The sequence below is a fragment of the Geospiza fortis genome, unplaced genomic scaffold (assembly GCF_000277835.1).
Source record: "Geospiza fortis unplaced genomic scaffold, GeoFor_1.0 scaffold98, whole genome shotgun sequence".
Taxonomy (NCBI): domain Eukaryota; kingdom Metazoa; phylum Chordata; class Aves; order Passeriformes; family Thraupidae; genus Geospiza; species Geospiza fortis.
Genome location: NW_005054306.1, coordinates 4,941,781 through 4,948,852, shown reverse-complemented (window position 1 = coordinate 4,948,852; position 7,072 = coordinate 4,941,781). Strand labels below are relative to the sequence as shown.

Below are 7,072 nucleotides of genomic sequence, written 5' to 3'. Positions count from 1 at the left end.
AACCAGTTCCTTCTGTGTTGACTAATGTGATGTACATAAAGTGTTTTGGCAGCCGTACAGACCGAGGTGTTTCAGCTGTTGTTCATATAGACAGATCATTCTAGAGATATACAGATGCGATGCACATTAAAAATGTAGCACTACAAGCTTTTGTAACATTCATAGATGTTTAAAGAGGTGAAGAGCAAAACCTTGACATTCAGCTGCCATCATACTGTTTTCGTTGGGGGACGAATTGTGTTCATAAAGTCAGGAGCAAGACCTCAGGACGAGTCCTGTGCTAAACACTGCAGCTGGAGCCCAGGGAAGCTGCAGAACACTGCACGGATGCTGCCATGCAAGAGAAGTGCACTGTTAATAAAGCCACTGAACACTGATGCCAGGGCTCCATGTTGGATTTCTACTTTATTTCAGAATGTCCATGGGGTCCTACATGCCCCTGGGTGCCAAAACATCATGGAGGTATTGGCTGAAACTAGATTCCTCTGTGCCTCCCACACCTCTCCTGAGCAGAAGTATATAATCTCCATGAGATGGGGCCACCCAGACCTGAGGATGCCTTTGCAGGAGCAGCAGAATGCTGAAGCCTGGAGCACATCTACTGTGCCAGCTACAGGGCAGGAGCCACTTGTCTACTCACTTGCTGACAATGTTTGTAAGGGATTGCAGAAATCCTGGCAGCAGATCTGACCCAACTGTTTGATGTGCAGAAAAATGGACTCACACACAGCAAACCACATGCACAGCACACTTCTCCTTGTGGAAATGAATCCTCTGAGCCTGCCCATTCTGCTATCCATACACTGCAGAGCTGGATTTGTTAGATTCAATGTACATGAGCTGGAAAACTCATCTGCTCATGTGCTGGAAGCCTGACACATCCAGACTATAAACAGGCTAACAGCACACATGCTCTACATTGCACACAGCCATTTTCTGTCTAATATTTCAGAGAAAAAAAATAGGAGCCCTAAGCCACTTTATCATATAATTAGAGAGACCCCAGCTGTGTTCACCTAGCAATCCCTTTGAGACTCAGGGCTCACTAAGCCCTGTGTGTATCACTGTGTGCTTGTTAAGTGTTCAGTCTTACACCAAGACAAAAATAGACTCCTTACGCAAAAAAAAAAAAAAAAAAAAAAAAAGGATAAACTCAAAGACAAAGAAAGGCAAGACTTACCAGAAACCTAGAAATAATTGATTCATACACTCTTTAATAAGTAAAAGCATCCATCTGAGCATCCAGGCAAAGGAGGGATACTATTTGGAGCATCTTACACGAAGGCTTAAAATACAGAAAAGAAAATTTATTTTGAGAGGAAAGGTAGGAATGTGAATCACAGGAAAGTCACAGGACTGCATAACAAGAAGATCCCAGTAGGTGGATCTTGCACCAGCTCATTTTTTATTCTATGAAATAGAATCATGAGTAGTAAAATTCCCTAGGTCTTAAATTATCATCATTAAACAGAGGCATGAACCTTCAGATTTTTGATACATATGTGAATCAATGCATATCTTTGGATGATCTACTGTATTAGAGGTTTTTGGTATGCTGTAGTTTAAGTGGGAAGGGGAAGGTTGCACTACAAAAATGAACCAGCTAACATATTGAAGATAGATTGTTTTGATTTATTACATAAAAATGGCTGGAAAGAGAGAGAACTGAGGTCAACATACATACCCCCTTGTGCTGTGACACACACACTGCCATTTTCTAAGTTGTGAGAGTAATGGATATGCATAATGCAAAGCTTGCTACTGCAAAATGTTCTACAATTTCACCTCTCATGGGTGAAAACACAAGCCCCAAGCTGAGGATGTCAATCATCCTTAAAGGTGCACTTTGAATCATGCAGAGCTGAGCCTGAAAACACTAATACTGCAACTTGCTCCAGGCATAACTTTAGAGATATGAAAAATTCACTTTATTGTTTATAGATTATGCTGATAATGTAGCAATAAAATTCTGCCCCAAACAGGGGAAGAGTGGATCTAGCCTATGTCTCATTTCAGGTGTTAAACAAATATCAGAAAATAGCTTCCATTCAGAAATGTCAAATAATTTTTCAAAATGAAGGAAAACTTTTGTAAATATGCAAAGGTGAGCAAACAGATATCTATATCTTTGGTTTGTAACAGCAGAAACAAAAAACTTTTCATGCTGAAGACTGAATTTGTCCCCATTGAAAGAAGCAGGGAATCAACAGAATATCCCCCAAGTTGTGCAAATATATAAACAGTTCTGCAATTTTAAGATGCAAACATGCAGACACCAGCAATCTGCATATATAAATATTTTGATAGTAAACATACACATGAGTCTCTACACCTGACCACAACCTGCTGTTTTTAGTTAGAATTTACACTAAATAGGGCAACCTTCTTCTAATTTCCCAGCTTAATTTCTCAATGCAGACAGCTTCCACTTGGGACACATAAATACCTTGTCTGTATTGCTTCCGAAGGTAAGTAGAAAGAAACCTGTATTTTAATGAAAATTAGGAAGTTCATAAGGCTGATGCTTCTAGGGTTTAGCAAGTAATTATATTTATTCTATAAATACTAGCTGTTGCATAGGCCTCCAGATATGTTGCCTGACACTAGCACAGCAAGAATGCCAGGTCAAATGCAATTAGACTGGAAGTAATGTTGGAGTAAAACTCACATCTGTAATAGGAGGAGAAGCTGACAGCAAAAGCCCATTTTCTCCCTCGCCATTGAGGTCAGGGATTGTACAACAGAATGCACTTACTGCACTACATCTCTCCATCACTGTAGCTAAGCAAAACCAAATCAAAAATATATTTGTTTAAGATCCAGCTACAACTCAGATCTCAGCCTCTACACTCCCTTCAAACCCAAATGTTCACACAAAGCTGTAAGTCAAATACAAGAATATTTTTCCTTTCTGTTGCTTTTTTTATCCTCCCAAGACCAAAATTCCTCATGACATTTTGTGTGAACTTCCAATAAACTGTGCCACAAAACAGAGGAAAGGAAAATCAAGCCCTTCTTATTTTAACATCTCAGTGTTGGTTATAAGGAGCAGGTACATTTTTAAATCACTGGTTGTTGTCTTGAATCATCACTGAGAAGACAGAACTAACATGTACCTTGAAAAATCCTTGTTGAAACACTCTGGAATAATAATCAAACTCTATTTACATGAAGGAAGGATTTAAAAAAGCTCAAAAGGTGGGTTTTGCTTGCTATTCCTCCAGTAATCAACAAGCAAAATACTTGATATTTGGCTAAAATAACACCTGCAAATGGATGCTTATTTCAAAGAGCTATTTAATTTCATTTTATAAACCTCTTATGCAGAATAACAAACCTTTCATACCGCACTTGTTAACATATTGCCTGTCAGCAAAAAACCACCCCTACTGCTTACTCTACCAGGATTATTTTGACAGGTCCTAATATTTGGGATTTAATTTTTTAGTTGGCATTTAGTTAATTATGTCTTAACGTTTTTCTGTACTGAGAAGTGCTGAATACTTGCAGATAGTACTGAAGGAATCTATAGTCTTTTCATGAATTTTTAAAAAGCAAAAAAGGGAGGGTTATACAAAATTTGGCAGTTCTCAACAACAGTGGTGGTGTTTCACAAGGATATTTAGAGTGGTCATTAGCTTTTGCAAACAGGTTTCATGCGGTGGATGAAAAATTAAACTTGAATTATTATCACTTGACCTTCATACCATATGTGAAGGTCCATGCATTTATGCTCCAGCAGCTTCTATGCTCTGGTCTGTGATCCCAGTGGTGCTACTGGCATTGTCCAGTTGTATTCTGAGGGCTGTAGAAGCAGCAAGTGAGGTGTCACTCACCTGAAAAAGACATAGATATTTGGGTCCAGAACTCACAGCCCAACTCTCTAATGTTTTAAAAATGAATTGCATAGGGCAAAGTATTCTTGTGCAAAGTGGAAAGCAGACAGCTCAGTTGGAAAACACTTCCTAGACCTCAACGGAAAAATGGATGAAAGGTCTCCACTGGGAAGGAGGCAAGGAAACCAGGAACAAGACCACTGACATACTGCTTCCTTCAAAGAAACTGCAAGGCCTTTGTTGTCCAGAAGGCAAAACCCAGAAACTGCTGTCCCCAGCCAAGGTACCAAATAAGGCCAGTTGCTCACTGGTGGCTGCTGCAATGGGGGGACAGACCCTCTATGCTCCTTCCTAGAAAGGACACCAAGCTTGTTGCCATAGCATTCCTCCTCCTGCAGCCAAACACTACTGAACAATTCTACTCCATAACAGTGTACAGAAATATCCAAACAGATGGGAAAATGAACTTATTTAGCATTTCACACAGAAATATGTCTGCATTGTAGACTGCAAAGAGGCACCACCAAGAAAGAGGAGTCCAGAAGTAACAAACTGTGGTTTTTGGTGGATTTGGGCAATGACATGTATCCTGTGATCTCCAGCAGAAGCTCCATTCATGACAGGGGTTATCAGAAAACTCTATCTCCTATGCAACTCTTCTGGCGTCTAACAGCGCACAAACTGATGCTATAGCCTTTCCTTCAGCTACAGTATAAACAGAAGATTTTATAAGCCTTCCCTCCTCTGGTTTAGTTCCTCATTCCATAAAACTGATGGGAACTCAGATAGGTCCACTCTTTAGTTAGCTTGACTTAAAACTGGCCAGCTGATTCAGAAATAAATGGCAAGACAAAGAGTGTTGTCATACATGCCTTCTTTCTAACGGGAATTGGGCTAAAGATTAGGTGACTCCAGTTCAAATTATAGAATTTATTAGGAATTTATGGTTAAATGTCTACTTAACTTATGGTCTGACTTCAGGGTAGAGTGGGGGGAGGTGGAGATGCAGGAGTACAACTTGATTCAAATTCCTATTTCCATACCAAATACTTTTTAAATTGCTTTGAAGTTTAACCTTAACTCTAAATGTTTGATGTTTATTGAGGTGTTTTTTGGAGATTCCTGCAGAAAGTGAAACCTTTTAATTACTAATATGTGTGGAACTTCTGATTAATATGAGGCTTATGCTAGATGAATATCTACATCAACTATTTTGCTATATCCTGGTACAAAAAAAAGCCTCCAATATTATTTAGGAAAACCATATTATCCCAGACTGACTTGTGTTAAAGGTTCCCCATGAAAACTGAAAACCCAAAGAGCTTTTGCAGTGGCTTTGTGACAACAAACTCTCAAATTTATTAAGACTTCATGGGTGCACATTTTGTGGAAATAAATATATTATTTGAATAGCACTTCCAAATTTCATGGAAAATAGTCTGAACTAGAAACACTTGTGAAGACAAAGGTGTATCATTGAATTGCACTGAAACTTCTGGCTCGGGATACCAGTTACTCTAACATAGATCCATCAAGACATTTGCTCTATGTTGGTGTGAAACTGGCTCAACAACTAGATTAATCCCTCTCACTGCTTTTGCCTCTCATACTGACTTGCTTTATTAATTGGTTCCTCTCTTGAAGTTTCTGAGACATTTTCATTTTGCTATAATTTCTCTTCTGTCTTACACCACTTTCTTTTAACCACCTGTAAGTGATTCGCTGCAGGATGGCCTAAGGTCTAGTTCAAATTGAACTATTGCTTTGTTTGCAGTAAAGAATAGCAAATTAAATTAACCTCTGAGACAAAATGAACATTTGGCATTAAACTTGCTCTGAAAGGTTAATGAATCTCAGAAATCCTCCAAAGTGAGTGAACAAGGCTATACTTAACTAATATAGCCAATATAAAACTCATGCAAAAAACACTGCAGTCCTAATATAATCCCTCTGATTTCAGTGAGTCTGACATTTTCACAGTGTTACATTAGACTTAGACCATAATAAATATTACAAAACAAATGTAATCTAACAGACAGTTCAAATACTTATTGTTCATGCTGCCTGTGGTGCCAGATGAGGCCCCATCCTACATCCAAGCACTGCACTGCAAAACTGGTTGTCCATTTCCTTCACCATCTGGAGAAATAAACACTGGGATGGGAGGATGCCACCATCTTTCTTTTGTCCTTCTTGCTAGGCATCTCCCAGTAACACAAGATCTTGCATAGATTTTGAGCTCACTCTGTTCCATGTTTAAAAAAAAAAAAATTATTGATTTATTTTAGTGGCATAAAAGCAGCCAAATCTTCTCAGCTCTTTTGAAAAAGTGCTTAATAGCAATTAGCAGTGGTGATAAGGGATTGGGGATACTCACACCTGAGTCACTTCTAAGGAAGTGGGGCAAGAATGGTTAGAAACAGCGCTAGATTCCCGACTGCCATTTATAATACACTGACTCAGACATTGGTCCCTTAAGGATATCCCTTAGGTTAAGTCTTATAAACCTATTACAGGACAGGTTTACCTGATATTCTTCAAAGTTTCTTCACTAGTACTTTTAGTCAGTGTTGTTTTAAGGGATGTAGAGTGAAGGGGATTTCCACGGCTGCCTGGAAGAATCTGACACCACCCAGCAAACACTCCCACGCTGCAGCTGGGCTATCCCTTTTCATACCTTTATGCCTCTCAGTGTCAGGCGGTTGTGCAGGGAGGGGGAATCAGCAGCCAGTGAGGTCAGCTTCTTATGGAGAGGTTATGAATGTTATTTAGTCCCTAAACAATAAAACAGAGAAGCACTTTCTTAATATTGAATGGCAAGAGAATCCATGTGGGACCAGGATCAGAAATACAGAGCTGAGGATAAAGAATTTAAAATTAGGTTATTGTGGAGTTAACCCATTAAGCTGTAATTTAAACTACCTAAATGGAGAGATCCATGTCCCCCATCTCTGAACCATCTTTTATTATCAACTCAGAAATAAGATACACAAGCTGGTAGCCTCTGTTTTATTATTCTGAATAGGAAGGGGGGAAAATGGAGTGAAATTATGAGTAACTGTTTCTTGTCACTTTATTTGCATTCTACCCTTTGCAGAGCATGTTATAATGGAAGAGGGAACATTAAACCATCAGAGGCAGTTCATGGTTCACTGCAGATTACAGAGACTGAAAAAAAAAAACAAAATCAGTAAGCTTACCTTTTTATTCATACAATATTGCAATAGCTACAATGA

General features: G+C 39.0%; 1 long non-coding RNA gene across 1 annotated transcript; it reads right to left on the bottom strand.

Moving 5' to 3' along the window:
- Window positions 1-1,180: 1,180 nt before the first annotated feature.
- On the bottom strand, window positions 1,181-6,554 carry LOC115949561. The gene is made up of 3 exons (XR_004083005.1): window positions 6,514-6,554; window positions 3,708-3,836; window positions 1,181-1,285 (listed from the first exon to the last, which is right to left on the bottom strand). It is a non-coding gene; the product is annotated as an uncharacterized LOC115949561 (long non-coding RNA).
- Window positions 6,555-7,072: the final 518 nt, after the last annotated feature.